This window comes from Camelus ferus, chromosome 14, assembly GCF_009834535.1.
Source record: "Camelus ferus isolate YT-003-E chromosome 14, BCGSAC_Cfer_1.0, whole genome shotgun sequence".
Taxonomy (NCBI): Eukaryota; Metazoa; Chordata; class Mammalia; order Artiodactyla; family Camelidae; genus Camelus; species Camelus ferus.
In genome coordinates, this window is record NC_045709.1 from 20,092,382 (window position 1) to 20,111,837 (window position 19,456).

A 19,456-nucleotide genomic window follows, 5' to 3' on the forward strand; every position below is an offset into this window, starting at 1 on the left:
CCTAAACACAACTAGTCAGAAACCGTTGGGTGCAGAGCGCCCTCTCTTCCCGGGTCTACAGTGAAGAAAGGGAAGGACAACTGTCCTCACCTTTCAGGAGACTCCAAGCTAGCTGAGAAAACAAGACCAGGTCACATGTAAAACACATAAAATGACTTACAGAAACACTCAAATATAAAGTAACAGACTGCAAACTACATGCATAGATGTAGATGGAATGCAAATTAAGTAAAACCAGGTAGTCAGTCAAAGGCTCAATGGAGGTGATCAGTTCTGAGCAGAGACTGAAAACAATTTCTAGAGCTACAGTCATACTTCCTGAAAAAAATCAGCTTGTCCAGGGACTGTTTTCTGGCTACCTGGGGAATGACTCAAAACCTTCACCTTTGAATATGCCATCTCATGATTCAAGAAAAAAAGCTACCAAAACGCCTCTTGTCACATAAATCTGATTAACAGGGATATGAATTTCACTTGCTAAAAATTTATAAAACACCAATACTGTTTTTTGAAAAGATGTAGATGAACAAAAACAAGGTGAGAACTAAGATAATACTCATCTTTGCTCTGGATAGCCCTTCTTTTCTAAAGAGCCCTAACATAATCATTTCCTCTGATTTTCTCAGCAACTAAGTGGGCAGGTAGGTGAGGCAGGCCAGGCTACAAGCAATGTGGTACAGACTAGAACTCAGACACAAGGTGTTTGTTGTGCGACCAAGGACGTATGTGTAAAGTCAACACCAAAGCCAAGCCTCAAACCCAAGTCTCCAAACTTCCAATTTCATACTCCTCCTGCTGTACCAGTGTCTGCTGCACTGACATTAAAATAGGCCAAGAATTCTCAAGTATGCCTTAACTATATCTAAGAGAAACTTAAAAAATCTAAAACTCCTACAAAAGATATTTATAAGGAAGCCAAGCTATTATATTAAGATATAAGCCTAACTTTTAAAAAACTGTTCCAGAATTCTATGTTTTTCTAACTCTGTATTATACATTTAATTGTAGGTTAATCCATACTGTAAAAATTGGATTATTTTCAACAATTCTCAAAAGATAAATACTCCCCACTTATCTGATACAAAATGCATTTAGTTTTCCTAAAGCTAGTCTCTGTTTCCAAGATAAAACTAGTCAAGTCACCAAAAATAAGTAAATTTGTTTACTACCTTTAAATTAAACAACAGCAACAAATACAGCTACTGATTCTTAAGCACCTTCCATGTGTCAGGCATTAAAAAGAGCGCTTCACATACACCAGCCTATTTAGTTCTCACAATAACCCTGTGAGGCAGGTGACACAGTCACCTCATAGAGGAAGAAACAAGCTTAAAAACAAAAATTTAAAACAAAATTATTGCAAGGACAAACATAAGTTATTAAACAAAAGAATCAAGATTCAAACTCAGGTCTGTGTGATTCCAAAGCCCGTGCTCTTAGCCAATCCTCTGCACACCGCCCAGTCCCTCAGCCTCACACCAGAGCGCAGAGGAGGGTCTTCACATCAGCAGCACCAGCGGGACCACCTAAGCGGGGAGAGGGGGGATTCTGACACCAGAGCAGTGAAACAAAGGCTAGAATCTCTCTATAAGGCTAAATAAATGGAAAAAAATTACCAAAAACAATGGGAGTCAGTTAGGAAGGAAATTCATGTACAGTAGAATTTACAAGTTCTAAGTACAAGCTTTCTCTTAAGAATTGTAAATATTGTGGCTATTTCAGCACTGAAATCTGAGTTTGTATATCTGAACCGAGGCTGACTGGAGTCATGTAAATATATTAAAAATAAAACATGTGTGGTAGTAAGTATCACCACCCATAAAGGTAACAGGATACGGAACCTTCAAATTACTGAAACATCAGATCTAGTCACAAAAGGCAAAGTTTTGTCCCACCAAAATATTTTACAAAAACGTTAAAGAAATGGGTAAAATACACACATCCCCACTTGAAGAGAGTTATTCTGTGCTTGGTATTGCGAAGACGACAACCACAACACAGTTAATATTAATTGCCTACATGTAACACTAAATTATAACCAGTACAAAGGGGTAGAACCATACTACAGAAATGAGTAGTTAAAAATAAAGGTGAATTAAATGAACAGGTGCAATTTCACCTCTCTCACATATAAATATTCCTTTTTAAGTTCTATCTTTCTGTGTGTGGGTGGAGGGAGTGAGGGGGCTACATGTGGTTATGACAACAGCCTGCTATTAACCAGCACTCAGTCACTAGAGCATGTAAGCAAACACAGTCACACACTGAGGACACCGTAAGAGACAATCTTTAAGAGTGAAAATTTGTATTTTAAAAAATATGAACTAAAAATACTCCATTTGTGTATTTATTTTTTGCATTACTGTTGTAATTAACTCTTAAAATGACATCTTGGTGACATACATGATAGTTTCACTATAATTTCTTATTAAGTCAATATGCAAACTGAGATATAAATTAATTGCTTTAGAACTTTTTTTTTCTTGATTCTTCTTAAAAGTATCTTAAAAGTATTCTTCTTAAAAGTGAAGTATAATACAGAAATGCTCACTGGACGAATTAACCAAAACAATTAACAAAATAAGGAGATGAGATATAAATTTTTACAGCTAACTTATAGAAACAAAGTGTCAGTGTTTTTGGATGACATAATTCTATTCCTGAAAAACCCAAGGAAACAAATAAAAAAAAAAAAGACTCTTGTAAATACTGACAGAACACATAAAGTAAATGCCCAATATTAACATACACCAAATGAACACTGTTCCTAAATACAAACAACCACTTAAGCTAATACTACTTCTGGGAAATCAGAGGCTGAGCTAACATGGATACACTCCCTCAGTCCCAGCCAAAGCTACGAATACACAGAACTACAAGATAAAATATAAGACCTAAATTTTAAAATATAACTGAAATAAAAAGAACAAAAAATTCCAAGAGCAAGAAATCGGGGCAAAATTTGGAATTAAGAGGTGATGCTGTAGGAAGTAAAACTTGGAAAATACAAGAGTGGTTAAGTAGAAAAAGCAGAATGAGAAGGCAAATCTCCAGGATTTCTACCCGAGGCCAGATGTAGTTTCTACGAGGTGAGGCTTCAACGCCCACATGGGCAAATGAAATGTGGCCTCAAATGTGGAGACTGGAACTCAAATCCTAGTGTAAAGTCAGTGAAATCCTAGTGAAAAAGCTGTAACATTAGTCCAAGTTCGAGGAGAAAACTTCTACCTATCAGCCCAGAGGAAAAAGGTACATTTGTTTGTGGAAGAGAGATGGAGGAGGAAGAGGGCTGGGGTGGTGTCAAGAGAAATGGAAACCCAACGCCTGTACCATGCACAGGAGGAGAGAAAACTCCCAGGAGAGTCCACGTTACAGGACCGCCAGAGAGAAACTAGCAAAAGTTTAAACTGCATCAGCACTGGACACCTGGATAAAGCAGACACCAACTATTCTGACAAACACTTCTACAACCCAAAACACACAAAAAATAATCCCACTTGAAAGAACTCCCAAAATGAGAACCAGCATGCACAATATACTTGAGAACCAGCACCTGAAAGCAATGAATCCCAGATAACAGAACCCTACAGATATTTTTTAAAACGACAATTAAAATGATTAAGAACATGAAAGAAGAGATAAATATCACCAAAAAAAATTTTGTTCTTCTTAAACAGAACAAAGTAGACTCTATAGGAGCAAAAAATATAACCATTAAAATTAAAGGGGAAAAAACTTAACAGATGAGTTAAACAGCAAAGTAGACACAAAGACAGGAAATGTAAACCAGAGAAGAATCTAGAAGTAAAACTTGGAAAACACAAAAGAGTGGTTAAGTAGGAAAAGTAGAATGAGAAAGCCAATTTCCAGGACAAAAAAAAAGAGTACTGGAGAAGCAATTTTCAAAGAAAAGATTTGGGATTTTCAAGATCTAATTTAGCAAAGAAATCCTCATTCCAGAAGTCCCGAACAAGAGTTCTGAACAGAATAAGCAAAAACAAATCCCTTCCAATTAACCAGACGAAACTGTGGCATGCCGAAGATAAAGAGAAAAATCTAAAAAGCTACGAAAGCTAAAAAAGATAGACTATCTTTAAAGAAGAAAAACATTAACAGGAGACTGATCAGTAACACTAGACAATGAAATCATATAGTCAAAGTAAGAAGGGAAAATACACTGTCATCTTAAAAGTTTATACACAACGGGCAAATGAGGGGACAAAAAGAGTTTTAAGGTTTGTCATTCACACCTCCCTAGTGAAGAACAATTTAATGATCAGCCACCTCTTTCCTCTTCAACAATTTCATACTTGGTAAAGCATGCATGTTAAAATTCTAGGGGTGACTACACATAAAATGGAAATACAGTATGTAACATTCAACCTCTACACCATATACAAAAACTACCTCAAAATGGATCAAAAATCTAAATATAGGAGTTAAACTATAAAACTCTAAGAAGACCAGTATATACTTCATAATCTTCAGTTAAACAATAGTGTAAGTTGAGACACCTAAAGCACACATAACCAAAGGAAAAAGAAAAATAAGTTGGATTTCACCAAAACTTAAAATTTTTTGTACTTCATAGGAAACCAGCAGGAAAGTAAAAAGGCAACATACAAAAGAGGAGAAAATACATACAAATCATACATTCAATGAAAGTCTAGTATGTAGAATATACAAAGAACTTGTATAACTCAACAATAAAAACAAATAGCCAAATTTTCAAATTGGCAAAGGATCTGAACAGACACTTCTCCAAAGAAGATACATAAATGGTCAATAAGCACATAAAAAGAAGCTCAACATCACTAATCCAATAGGGACATGCAAATCAAACCACAATGATACCACTTTATATCCACTATGAAGGTATAATCAAAAACAAAAATAACAATGTTAGCAAGAAAATGGAGAACTGAAATCCTCACACACTGCTGGTGGGAATCCAGCAGTCATGTTGGAAAACAATTCGGCAGGAACTCAAATTGTTAAACACAGAGAAACCACATGACCCAGCAATTCTACTCCTAAGTATGCTACACAAGAGAACTAAAAGCATTATGTTCATGCAAAAATTGGTACATGAATGTTCACAGCAGCATTAAGTATAATAGGTAGAAAGCAGCAACAACTTAAATGTCTATCAACTGATAAATAGGTGAACAAAATGTGATCTAGCTACACAATGGAATATTATTCACCTGTAAAAAGGAAAACATACTGATACATGCGACACTGGGGATGAACCCTGAAAACACTTTTAAGTGAAAGAAGCCAGACCAAAAAAGGCCACATAATGTATGATTCTTTTTATATAAAATATCCAGAACAGGAAAACCCATGAAGACGCAAAGTAGCTTCATGGTTTCCAGGGACTGAGGAGGGGGGAAATGAGGAGTGACTACTAATAGGGATGAAGTTTCCTGCCGGAGTACTGGGAATTTTGTGGAATTAGACTGTGATGGGGGATCACTGCTGAACACAGGGCAGAAGGATCAAGAAAATTCCATTAATCCAACAGAAGACTGTATGTGTGTGCGTGTGAGTGCGCACGTGTGTGTGTTGGGGGCAACAAATAAACTGAAAAATAATCCACTTACATTAATTGGCCCTTATAAACAGATAAAATACCTAGGCACAAACTTACCTAGAATGTGCAAGACTTCCATGAAGGAAAGGGAAAGACTACTGTCAGAAACAACAGAGAAGCTGAACAAAAGAAAATAAATACCTATATCTATTTGTTGTAAAAACGTCAATTCTACCCCTAACTAATCTAAAAGTATGCTAGCTCAATAAAAATACCAACAGCATCTTTTTTAATTAGCCAAACCAGTTATACTCACATGGAAAAATAACCATTAAGAATCGAGAGGAAAATTATTAAAGTAAAGCAAGGACACAGGAAGAAAAAGAGAAAAGAATGCAAAAGGAAAAGGGGAAGAAGTATGGTATAAGGCCACTAGATACTAAAAAGTGATGAGAGCTGTAGTTACAAAAATGTTTGATAAAAGCTCCTATGAATAGTGTGTCAATGCAATAGGGTAAGCATAAAACTTGAGCTCTAATACATATGAAAAAATAAGCATAAGACAAAACTTCAGGGGAGCAGGTGCACAGTAGTCAGATATGCCAGTTTACTAACCATCTTTAAATGATGGGATGAATGTATCAAAATAACCAACATACAAATGTCAATCACATATCTACACACTAGGAATAATCAGCTAGAAAAGTTTTATTTTTAAAGGTAACAATCATAATACCAACAAATACCACGAACTGTCTCAGATTATCTACCAATATACGTAAGACACAGAAAATTATAAACCTTTGTGGAAAAGCATTAAAGAAGACCTGCAAAAAAGAAATGGAGAGAGAGCCCACATTTGTGGACAGAAAGACAATACTGTGATGACGACAGTCGTCTTTAATCCATCTAGAGAGTCAGTACAAGTTCCCTGAAGACACAGAGCTGCTTCCGGATCTACAGGTCTTCAAGGCTGTTTCCTCCTCTGGCACATTTATCAACAACCTTCCTTGTCAACACCAAGTTCTCTACACCCCATCCTCACAGTAAATTCCAATTCAACTTTCTGAAAAATCTCTTACTCTACAAATGTTCCTGGTATCCAAATTCAAAAGTTATCCCCATCATTTTGTACTTTGTATTTTGCTACAAGTACCTCACAATTCAAACTGGGCCCTAATCCTCTCCGTATCCCCAACTACACACAGTGCCAGCACACAGCACATTTGCCGAAAAGAGCAAAGAGGCGAAAGTTTCCTCCTCTTGGTACTGCAACGACTATGATCAGGAAATGGAGAGTGCCACCACCAGAATTATCTGAGTGTAACAAGAAGCTGGGAGAAGAGAAGCAAATGTTCATGCCATCAAGTGGCATACATATCAGTCATCACTGTTTAAAGGCAAATGTGAAACAAGCGAATGCGAAGAAAGACTCAAGGGTGGAAGACATCCTTCTGACAAAGCGCTCTGATAATTCTCGCGCTACTCTCCCCAGGTCAGTGGAGTCTGGGTAAACCTAGGTCACCCTAATGTTATTAACTAAGTCGTTAATGCTGCTGTAACTGAAGTTGTTAACTTTCACAAAGTTCCGATAACCAAATTAAATCCTTAGAAATAAACTGTCACGTATGACTAGACTGAAGAGCATGGTTTAGATTAGAAGTCACCAAAACATACCTCATACTGAACAGACGAACTTGAACTAAAGACAAACAGAGGGAGCATTATCTTCATAAAAACAACGCCAGTATTTGGGGCCTCATTCAAGAGAAAATCATAGTAAGGAATTTGTATGATCATATCCAGGAATATAAAAAAGTTACTATTAAAGATTTATTTCTTTATTGATATTTCTTAACCAAATTCCCCAAACACACCCCTTCCCAAATAAAATAATGCACGGTTATTATAGCCCAAAAAGCAGACACTGAGTTTATGCTCCTAAATTCTAATAGGATCTTAAATATACTAAGAATTAATAAATTCTTTCCCTTGGCATTGTTTATGATGATTTAAAGGGTGGGTGTAACTCCAAAATGAGCTCGGAGCACTTTCCTCCACCTCCTACCCCCTCTTGTTCTTTCAGTGATTCAGAGACAAGCTTTCCTTCTTAGTCCGCTTCCATCACTAGCTGTTCTTAGCAGAAGGAGAAAGTGAGTTTAAAGAAAGTTTTAACTGTAATTATTTTAACAATTAGAAGTCTGGGATGTCACAGAGTTATCTGCAATTTGATGCAACCTGTCAAACAAATTCCCCAGGATACTCTAGGTAGCTACACTGCATGCAGGACAGATTACTATTGAATAGAACTTTCTGAAATAAAGGGTTAAGAGTTACGGAATAACATCAGAAATGCACTCTCCACATACTGCATAAATAGAACAGCTTTAAAATATAATCCTTTGAGATTCCCAGTAAATTTAATAACAAAGATCCTTGACTGGGGGTCCCCAAGACCACTCCCACGTTCAGAAATTCACTGGAACTCAAAGGACTCAGCATAGAGGTGCAGTCAGCACTAAGATTTATCTCAGCAATGCAGTGAACGTACACGTCCAGATCTCAAGACGGAAAGACACGCGGGAATCTAGAGGAACCCATGTGTGGGCTTCCTTGTGCTCTCCTCCTCACAAGGAGTCACACAGTCCACCCTTCCTCCAGGTGGAGAAGCCCATTAGAGACTTGGCAGCCAAGGCTTTTACAGGGGGACTGATCACACAGACACCTCTGCCTAGCCCGCACCAGAATTCTACACTCCCAGAAGGAAACCAGGTGTGCTGCATAAACCACACTGGTTGCACAAAGAGTCTAGGAACAGTAAACCACCCTAATCAGGTGGGGGGTGAGGGGAACACTCCCCAGCTCTGAGCTACAGGCTCCAGCCCAGGGCCAACTCTGCAAGCAGGCTTCGCTAAGGACAGCAGCCCTCAGCCTGCTGCGTTAACTCGTTCCTGCACAGATACCTTGAGCTGTCCCAGTATAGCCACTACGCCCTCATAATCCCACTCTACAGTATAGCGAACATTGTTACAGAGAAATACAAGGGCAAACTGTTTATTTTTTATGAGGGGAGGTAATTAGGTTATTTATTTATTTCTATTTGGAGGAGGTACTGGGGACTGAACCCAGGACCTCGTGTGTGGTAAACATACACTCTACCACTTGAGCTATACCCTCCCCAGCAAGGGCAAATGTTTTGCTTCTCACATCTAAACACATGCCCCGGGGAAGAGAGAGGAGGGGAAAAAAAATAAAAAATAAGCCTTAAGTTAGGGCAATGGATTTATGTTGATTTTTGTCCATACACACTGAGAAAAATTAACTAGTGATGTGCACTACATGGCTAGGAAATACAGCAGAGGAAAATTAAGTGCAGTTCACATAAACACGAGCTGAATCTGTGTGTTTCATCAGCTTCTTCAGTATCTGAATTGTCTAAACATACACAGTAAATATGTACACTATGGTTTAAAATAAGATTTCAGCTACTAATATTAAACATAAAAGACTTTGTAAAATCATTAGTTGTCATATTTTAGCTTCTAGTATACTGGAATTATAGAAGCCATTAAAGAAGTTTACTTATTTAAAAATTAAGTATATGAAACACAACTTTATTCTTAGTAAATAACTGTTGGACTTCCAGAGTAATCCCAAAGAGGAACAGCTAGGCTATGATCCAGTGTATGTGTCATAAAAAATAGCTGCTTTCAATTTCAGCAGCTTAAACACTAATCACAGCCATTGTCCCAGAAATTCTAGCTCCGGAAAGTATCCTGAAGAAATAGTCTTAAATCCTGGAAGACATTTATTAGTTAAAATAAATGTATATACACACAGAGCATAAACATATATGATGCTTTTTAAAAGGTAACACTGTAATTCAATGTTTTAATAGATAAAATAAATTTTTAAAAACTGAATGGCAATTTGAAGGATGGAGAAAACACTGTCAATCAACTGAAGTCTATTAAGGTGGTAAGAATGGGTTTTAGAGGAAAATAGCTCAGTATAAGTGATGTTCTATGACACACTAAATTTTTCACATGACACAATTATTTAGTTCAGTTCAGAAATAACAAAAAGCCATTTGAATACTTACTAACTTTACCTAAAATAAAATCAATTTCTTTTAAGTTTAGATTTTGAATAACCTTGAGCAGTGATGATACAAATGAAACTAGAATCCAGGTCCCTTGAGTGTTACTACAGCCCAGTGCAGCACTCTCATGCTGTTGAATTTAACCTAAATTTAAATCCCTAATGGTCATACAAAAATAATGCACTTAGAAGAAAAAGTTATAAGGAGAAAATGTGACTAAAAATAGAAGAATTGTCAAATTTTAGAATATATAAAATATTACAGGTGGGAGGATGGTACAACCAACTCAAAACATTTATCTGTTTTAAGTGTCTGCATTTCTACAATAAGCCTCAAAATTACACTGTCAATCCTAAAGGTTTAGATACTGTGAAAAGAAACAAGTCACTATGAAGCTATGTATAACCACTATGGACAAGGGTAATTCAGAAAATCCTTGAACTTAAACACTGAATTAGAATTAGACTTTAAAGACTTGAATTAGTGTTTCTGAAGAATTCAAGTCATATGGAAGTTTGAATTATTTTCTTACTAAATTTTTTTAAAGTTGTATGTCTAGTCACACTATTTTTTTTCTACTCTCAAAAGGTTATTATTACATTGATATTTTTGTAACAGATGGCATCTTAGAATCCAGGGGCTAAATGGCAACAATCCTTCAAGATGTTGCCATTAAGTAAGAAAGTCACTATTTTACTGAATTTTATTTTGGGAACATTTTACCATCACTTTTAAGCCACAAACTCAGATAAGAAAGGAGCTTTAAAAAATAGACATAAATATTTAACTGAGACAACCACCATTTAGGCATGTTTGCATTTCAAATGTAGATCTATTCATCAGACTGCACAAAATAAAACCACTATTCAAAAAGAATTGAATTAGGAAGCAAAAGTTAAGATAATACTAGCCTTTACTTCTTTCCCCATAAAAATTTCATCTGTCAAATTCAGCTTTGCAGATAATTATCAAAACTGAATAGAAATGTTATTAATCAAAAGTGCCAGATACAAAGGAATACCAACTGTGCTACTAATGAACCTAAAGTTGAACTGTATAAAAGCTCGCTGTCTGAAGCCCCATTTTCCAAACACTGACATGATAAAGGATCACTGAACAGTAAAAGATATTTAATAATCAACCCAGATGTTGGCTAGGTAAAATTCCCATTATTCCTTTATATTTTAAATCATACTTTCAAGTGATTAAAATAAAGTTAATATATTTATAATCCTTTAACTCGTAAACCACAAAATTATGTGTCATCACACACATATATGTACCTTTGGCCAAAGCATTTCCTATGTTATGCTACACTCTGTTTTTAAAAGCCTCCAAAAAGACAACCCACAGAATTCCTGCATAATTTATAATGGCAAAAAAATATTGTAAGCTTTTAACATAAAAGCTGTTAATTATCAAAATCATATTACAATATTAGCCAAAAGCCAAAATATAAATTATTAACTAATCTAGTAAAATACACACTAATCAAATTACATTCAATTTAATCCTAAAAGTTTCAAGCCACAAATACAAACTACCTTTGAAAAGATGAAACAACCCAAATGCCAAAAGGTTTACCTGAGAGAAATGTTTATAACCCCGTGCAAGGAAAAGGGTAACTTGGGTTGGTAAGTAGACTGCAAAAGTCCTACGCGGACCTCTCAGGGGCATGCCAATTCTTGCTGGAAACAAACAGCAGTATAACTTCTACACTTGTAAAGGACTGTTCCAGTAGGTGTGGTGATAAAGGAAAACAAAGTCATTAAGAATACTGATGTTAATTGCCAGAACCAATTCCTTCACAAACCCTGTTTTCACAGCAGCAACCCCTTATGATCGGGGGAATTAAAAGTTGCTGAACTCAACAACCCCTTCAGTTAAACAAACAGACCCCTCAGAGCTGTCCAACGCTGCCCAAACTATCCATCCTTTAGTCGGATCAGTCAGTTTCATGAATTGTAGGGTTTATCTTCAAGTCCAGTGCTGACTCAGAGGGTAGCTTGTTCCCTAGAGAAAACAACCAACAAAAATCAGAACAGCTACTGCTCATAAGCTTTTTCAAACCCAAGTGGAAAGGACAACATAATGGGTCCAAAAAATAGTTCAGCTTCCTTTCAGCTACAGTAGTAGCCAACAAACTGAAGGCGTCTATACACCATAAGCAGTTCTTGGTTAAAGCTTTCACTCATTTACAGTAAGAAATGTTAAAACTAAAAAGCTTAAAAGAAAAGCTATCACACAAACCATAGGGTTTCTCACCCAAGAAGAAATCTGCAGGGACTCAAAACAGAAAGTATTCCAAGGGCCAAAGCTGTTGTTCTGCTTTAATCTTTGAAAAGCTGGGGGGGGGGTGTATATTAAATATTTCCACCCCAAAAGCGGTCTACATGTCCAGGGCAGCTTTGCTTATGGCCATATATAAAAAAACTAGTAAAATGGTACTTAATGCCCTAAACGCAAGGTCCTCATTCATTAGTTAGAGAAAATATTCTGAATCAAAAGATAAAAAGGGTAACACATTGTTACAAGACTTGTAATAGTGAACTACCTTCCCTGTTATCTCTAAAACAAAAACAAAACAAACAAACAAAAAAATGTACCGCCTCTGAGCTTCAGAATACACCGCAACAAGGAGGCCTTCCATTCCACGAGTTAGGGGTTCTGTCTACAATAACATGTTACGAAAGAGGGGAAAAAACCTCCATAAGAGAGGCAACCAAAGAGCTCAAGTTACTTTCAGAACACTGAAACATCATTTTTTGTCCTTTCACATGAATTAGGTTGAAACCTTCTCATAAAACATGTTACTCAAGATTGCCTCCAGAAGGAGGCATGAAGGTGACCAATAGACCTCATTTTTAAAAAAAAACTATTCATTCACTTATTCGTATAGGAAAAAATTCTAATTAAAAATTTTCCCTTGTCATCTGCAATGTGGAAAATTCTTGATTCTCAACCAAGAATCTCAGGGTCTCAGAGCTCAGATTCACGGAGGACAAAACTAGCAGTGACTACACATTGTCTTGAAAACTGTTCTCATTTGAATACAGGCACCTGGCAGGTTGCAAGGAGGTTTTGGTTTGGTTTTAAAGCCTTGCTCACTCCTCACTTTCCCAGCCTTTCTCAGAGAAAGTAAAATCCTAATGAGCTCAGATCCCCACTGTGTGCAACAAATGCACCTGTGGTGTGCTACCTTCGGGAGAATCCATCAACAGCCACTCAAACCACTCCCTGTGTTCTTGGGGTTCAGGTGAGGAAACCACCCTCGCAGTCTCCGGCACCTGTGTCCTGGCGGGCTGACTCCTATCAAGAGGCAGGCCTCTGTGCCAGCGGTTCTCAACTGCATTAAGCAGAACTCCAGGCTTCCAGAAATGCTTTAGGGTTCTGTAAAACCTTAATCTGATTTTCATCTATTATTTCACTTTTATTAAATCAATAATAAAATCACAAATGCAGGTCCAAATTAGCATGCATTCATTTTTTAGCAAACAAGGGATCATCACCAACATACTCAACCTGTGTTGGGTTAGGGTGTTTTCATGGAGACCTCAGAATAAACGTCTCTCTCCTGTCACCCCGTCAATGTATATAGATCTTTTACTAGGAAGGTAGTGATTCAACAATAATCTTTATTTAAGTGCACATGTACTCAGATAAAAATGCACAAATGGGTGCACAACTTATTCATGTGAATCATAATTTTTACATTACTATATGACAGAAAATACAGAAAAGGAGGCCGAGGAATGTAAGACTAATTATTACCCTTCATCCACCAATTTCAAGTTACTGTGTTCAAGAAAATACCACACAGACTTGTTATTCCCACTGAATAACTTCGTGAGTAAATTTAATAAACACGACCCTGTAAATGCCAGTTTCATCTGCTTTATATAATTTTAGATTTGGGGACTGCATATAGATGCCACAAGAGTTCTGCTGATTTAAAAAAAAAAAGTTTGAAAACCACCGTTCTGAGCTCTAATTAAGCTCTGGTATTCCTGGTTCACAGGTCCTCTAGGGGCAGAAGTGGTAATTAAGTCTTAAGTTTCTGATGCAGGTTTCCTCTACAGATGTGCTCCAAACTCTCTCTAGTCTTGTCTCCTGGTGTCCTCTCCCCACATGCTGACAACCCTCAAACTCCAAGTGCCGAACTCTGGAGTGCTAATGGCAAATAAAATTAGTAATGATCTTGAGAGGTACTTCAAATACATAAAAATTTTATCTCAGTGCTATTTTTCATTAATTTGTCCAAGTTCCTGCCCAATCTAACCTTTTTACTTGCCTAGCAATTTTAAAATGAAATTTCCCTCTTCCGGTATTTCAGAGATGGCAGCTCTCCACATCACATAAATGGCAGGCTTCAAAAATATTTCTTTGAGACTAGGAATAGTCTTACCATATGACCCAGGAATCCCACTCCTGGGCTTGTATCCAGAAGGAACCCTACTTCAGGATGACACCTGCACCCCAATGTTCATAGCAGCACTATTTACAATAGCCAAAACATGGAAACAGCCTAAATGTCCATCAACAGGTGACTGGATAAAGAAGAGGTGGTATATTTATACAATGGAATACTACTCAGCCATAAAAACTGACAACATAATGCCATTTGCAGCAACATGGATGCTCCTGGAGAATGTCATTCTAAGTGAAGTAAGCCAGAAAAAGAAAAATACCATATGAGATCGCTCATATATGGAATCTAAAAAACAAAAACAAACAAACAAACAAACAAAAACAAAACGTAAATACAGGACAGAAATAGACTCATAGGCAGAGAATACAGACTTGTGGTTGCCAGAGGGGTGGAGGGTGGGAAGGGATAGACTGGGATTTCAAAATTGTAGAACAGATAAACAAGATTACACTGTATAGCACAGGGAAATATACACAAAATGTTATGATAACTCACAGAGAAAAAATGTGACAATGAGTGTGTATATGTCCATGAATGACTGAAAAATTGTGCTGAACACTGGAATTTGACACACTGTAAAATGATTATAAGTCAATAAAAAATGGGAAAAAAATTCTTTGAAAAGATAAATGAGAAAGAAACTCCACATAATAAAAGCAGTGACCAAGAGCCTAAGGCAGAGAAAGAGAACCAGCCACATGTCAGGGGAATCACCGCACGCTGCCGGGACCAGCCCTGCCCAGTGCTTCCGAGGCAGCTCCGCCACTTCTCCACCACCTACCTGCGTGTCAGGGAGCGCCTGCTCCAGCAGGACCTGCTCCGAGTCTATGGCTCGGCACCAGGCCTGAGTTTCTTTCATGTCTGTTCAGTCTTTACCTAACTCAGACTGGATTACTTTTTGAAAGTTCACTGACTAAGGGAGAATATTTCTCTACCATGGTAATAAACTGGTTAAAACAGAAAAAAATAAACTTCACAGATTTGCAACTCTGTGTTAAAAATGTTTAAAATTTCTGTGTATCCTATCCATCCTTAACAACCCATCTCACGGGTTTTCCATAAACCTTTACTCCTAGATACTCTCATTCCAATCGATAAAATCTCACCTTCCAATTTTCTGGAATTTTCAACTTTTTCTTTCTAAAGTAAAAGGTAAATGTCAGAATTTCCTGTGAAATTTTAAACATACAAAGGCCAATGCACCAAATGTGGAGTTTCTGGTTTCGCAGGTCTTAGATGGGAACAGGGAAAGTTTTATGTTCAGGGCACCACAGGTGATTCTAACCTGTCACTACATCTGAAAGCTTACTGGAACCAATGTATGAGATCAGGCACTGAGCAAGGTTCCAGGAATTCAAGAAGTAAGATCTAGTCCTGATCTCATGAAGTTCATATTCTATTCATAAAACCGACTACAGTGCTTAAAAATTTTCAACTTTAGTATTTACTCTGGGTATAAACAAAATGATAAAAATGCCTCCAGAAGCATTTAACTTTGGTGAAGGAAATAAATATATATAAAACATACAGGCAAAATTTTAAAAACATTAAGAGACACTCAACATATTACAGAAGCGCAGAGATGGAAGATAGTAATACTGACTAGAGAAGTAGAGGCGGCTTTGAGGGGAGGCAAAAAGAGAGGCATCTGACCTAGTCAGTGAAAAACGGCCCGATCTCAAGAAACTGAAGAGCCTTCCAGGTAGCCTAAGGCCACAGCAAAGGCACAGAGATGGGAAAAAAGCTGACCGTTTTCAAATACATATTCCCAAACAGAATGAGTAGGTCCTCCACGAAGTAGAATTAAAGGGACCAGGCGTATCTAACCAGAAAAGCAAGCTGCTGGTCATTTCATAGTAATCTTCAATTATTTTAATTCTAAAAGTATTTTAAAAGCATCTAGACTTAGGTGGTTCCTGTCACAAAGGAGCTTATGTTCCGATGGGCATGAAGAGGACCACTCATTTAGTTTTTTTTTAAAAAAGTTCCAATTATAGTAAGTTCTACAAAGGAAATAAACAGGATAATATGATGAAAATTAATGATAGGAAATTTTTTTTTTATTAGGCAAAGGCCTTTCTTTGTGACACTTTAAGTCATTTTGTAAGTGACACCTAAGAGAAGGGAAGGAACCAGCCATGGAAAGAACAGATAAAAATAATAAATGCAGAGAACACGAGCCAGAAAGGGACTTGACAGATTTGAGACAGACCAGGAACTGAATACACAATGGAAAGAGTGAGAAGGTGAGATTAAAGAGGTATGTAAGACACAGATTATATAGGCCATAGTTAGGGGCCTGGATTTTACTCTAATGACAGTTAGAAAGCCATAACGTGGTTTATATTTATGATTATTTTTGCTTTTAACATGGAAAATGAACTGCAGGGGTAGACCAATAAGACTGTTTAAACAGATGGAGACAATACATATTTGAGATATAATATGCAGGATGAAGATGAAGGAAAGAGTAAAGATGAGTCCTAAGTTTCTTGCTCAAGCATCTTTCAGAGGGTTATAGTAGGTCTACTCTACATCCTAAGAGCCCAGACAAGAAAAAAACCTTACTCAGCAAATATACTGCGGAAAAAGAATTAATAAATTCCAAAATGAACTGAGGTACTACGGGAAGTTGGGACATATTCTTCTAAGATAATTAAGAGATTTTCATATGGCTTAGCTAATTTAAGAGGGAAATGAATCTGTGAAAATGAATTAAGTAGTTTATGATTTTTGCTACCTATAATTTCTTAATAACATGTAGAAAATACATTCATGTGCACACAGACAATAAAAACTGCGTAACAGTTACAGCAAAACTCCAAATTTTAAGACAATTTTCTTTTAATTATAAACATATGGAACTCAGAGTGTCTGAGGGGCGAAAAGGTCCTGCTCTACCTCCCTGTAAGAAGACTTGGCTTCTCCGCTGCCCCAGACCTCCTCAAGCACTGTTCCTAATGGACATCAGAACTACTGGACACCAGAAGCAGAAGAAAGGCTTTCTAAAAACAGACGTCAGAACTGGAGGGAAAAGGGAGGGAGGCTCTGGGTGAGAAACTGAATGGCAGGTTTTGGACAGATCCTGGTCAGGAGTATATTTATTTTAAAAGCATCCTGGGAAATGTTGACACACATCCTTGGTTAATCTCTAAAAGAATTACACTGAACCAAGCTCAATTTTCACAAAACTTTAATTAGTAGCTTTTTGTTTTTTAGCATTAATGGCCAAAGCCATGAGATACATTCATTACTGTCAGAAATATTTCATGAACACAAGCTATAGTACTTTGTCTTATATTAGTCTTAAAAGTCAAAATTATTAAAGCAAATAAGGATTACTCTACACAATTATTTTTTTAAACCTTTCTTTTTGGGGAGTGGGTCATGTTCTCCACTGATTTTAGTTTAAATATACTATTACTTGATGATAAAACTAAGTCTAAATATCTGCTTAAAAGTTTCTCCAAGCAATTCTGCCATGGGATACTGATGTTATTTTCTGAGAATATAGGTATATACAAAATTATCTTCAGGAATTAAGTATGAGAAACAAAACCCCTCAATAAACCTTAAATTTCTCAAAATTTAAAAAATTAGAGATGCATTAATATTTATTTTATCAAGTAATTTTGTTTAATGCAATAAAACTGAAAACATTTCTCTGGAAATAAATTACTTTCCATTAGATAAAATTTTTTAATTACAAATATATACTTTTATACAAATATACATGGAAAACTCAGGGCTCTCTCATCAGGGAAATTAGATAGATGGGAAAGACTATAAACATGATTTTTGCCAGTGAAAAGAAAAATCTGCTTCACCCCTACCCTGAGTTTATGACATCCTGAAATAACTTTAAATCTTCCTCAAGGAATAGATTAAATGTCCAATACAAAAAATTAGTTTGCAACATAAAAAATGCACACAAACCACACAACACACTTTTCCTCCAAAAGAAATAAGTCACAACTCCACAAATTAGACTGCCATAATTTCCAAATACTAGGAAATAATGCAAACAAGCAAATCACAAAAATCTTGCTTCTCCAGAGAAGAGATTAAAATGCATGACCAATTTTTAAATACTGTGTGAAGTAACTGGTGAGATGAAATGGAACAGATGTGTTTAACACAAGAAACTACAGAAATGTATGAAAACAAGAAAGCAGTACTATCCTATTTACAATGTTTTTCTCAAAACATTTTAAGATTTAATCTCATCATTAACAACTTACAAAAAAATACGAGGTTATTAAAAGAATTTCTCCCATTGTTTTAAGGATTACTAAAAGCAACCACCCAAAGTTACTATTTATTAAATCTTTTCAACTATACTAATACATTTGCCTTCATTTGAAATTACTTACTTAAAAATGAACATTTTCTAGTTTAGCACTATACATGCTGGACATTTGTTAATCTACTCAAGAAAAAGAAAAAGAGAAGAAAATAGTATTCTAATCTGTAAATTCAGGTAAAAAGTTTTGGACTGGGCCTAACCTAAAAACTCATTCTGTAAAAATGATAGGGAACACATATACTCACAGACCAGTATTTAATAGAGGTATGATTCATAGATCCTACATAAAAACATAAGGTGTTTTCCTATTAGAAGATTACAGCTTTTACCCAACGTGATAAAAGGGAGCATTAGAAAAATAACTGTGGATAAAGGTGATTCATGCCTGAACTCAAATTAAATTAATACAAAGTAAATACCTTACACTTAAATTTTATATATATATATATAAATAAAAATTTGTGGACATTATTTCTATGCTTACAGAAATTAAATTCTCAATGATGTATGTATTTCATATATTTTTTAAAAGTTGAAGATAGTAAAGCTTCACATTCCATATGAAAATATATCCCACACAGAGGAGGACAGATTCAAATCATTGGCTACCACTGAAACTACGTTTTCTAAGATGTGATAAAACAATTTACTGTTCTTGAAGTCTTCAAAATCTAGTTTCATACTAAACTGAGCCTTGCATTCAAAGACCCTCCCTCCAGTATTTGTGGTGTATCTGGTTCTTCTCTTATTTTGCCATCCTTCAATGTGCACCTTAAATCTTGTAATATGTTAATGAGCAGAAGAAACTTGATTCTTGTTTTTAAAGCCTCCATCAAAAATAAAAAGAACTAAAAATTATTTGAATAGGCCCATGAAGATATCACAAATAGAGGATCCTTTTTCATTCATTTAAGACATACACTGAACCAGCATTATTTTTACTTTAGGAAAACATAAAGAAAAAGTACAAAATGTTTCTCTACTGATTTACAGTAACATTTCAATTATAAAAATCATATTTGATTAAAAGTACAAATAATCTTTCTTCATTCCATTACACAATAAAAATAACAAGTTTCAACA

At 36.1% G+C, this 19,456-nt stretch overlaps 1 protein-coding gene across 12 annotated transcripts in view; it reads right to left on the bottom strand.

The window, feature by feature from the left end:
• Window positions 1–19,456, bottom strand: part of PAN3 (poly(A) specific ribonuclease subunit PAN3) — a 110,442-nt gene that overhangs the window by 30,080 nt on the left and 60,906 nt on the right. The window lies entirely within an intron of this gene.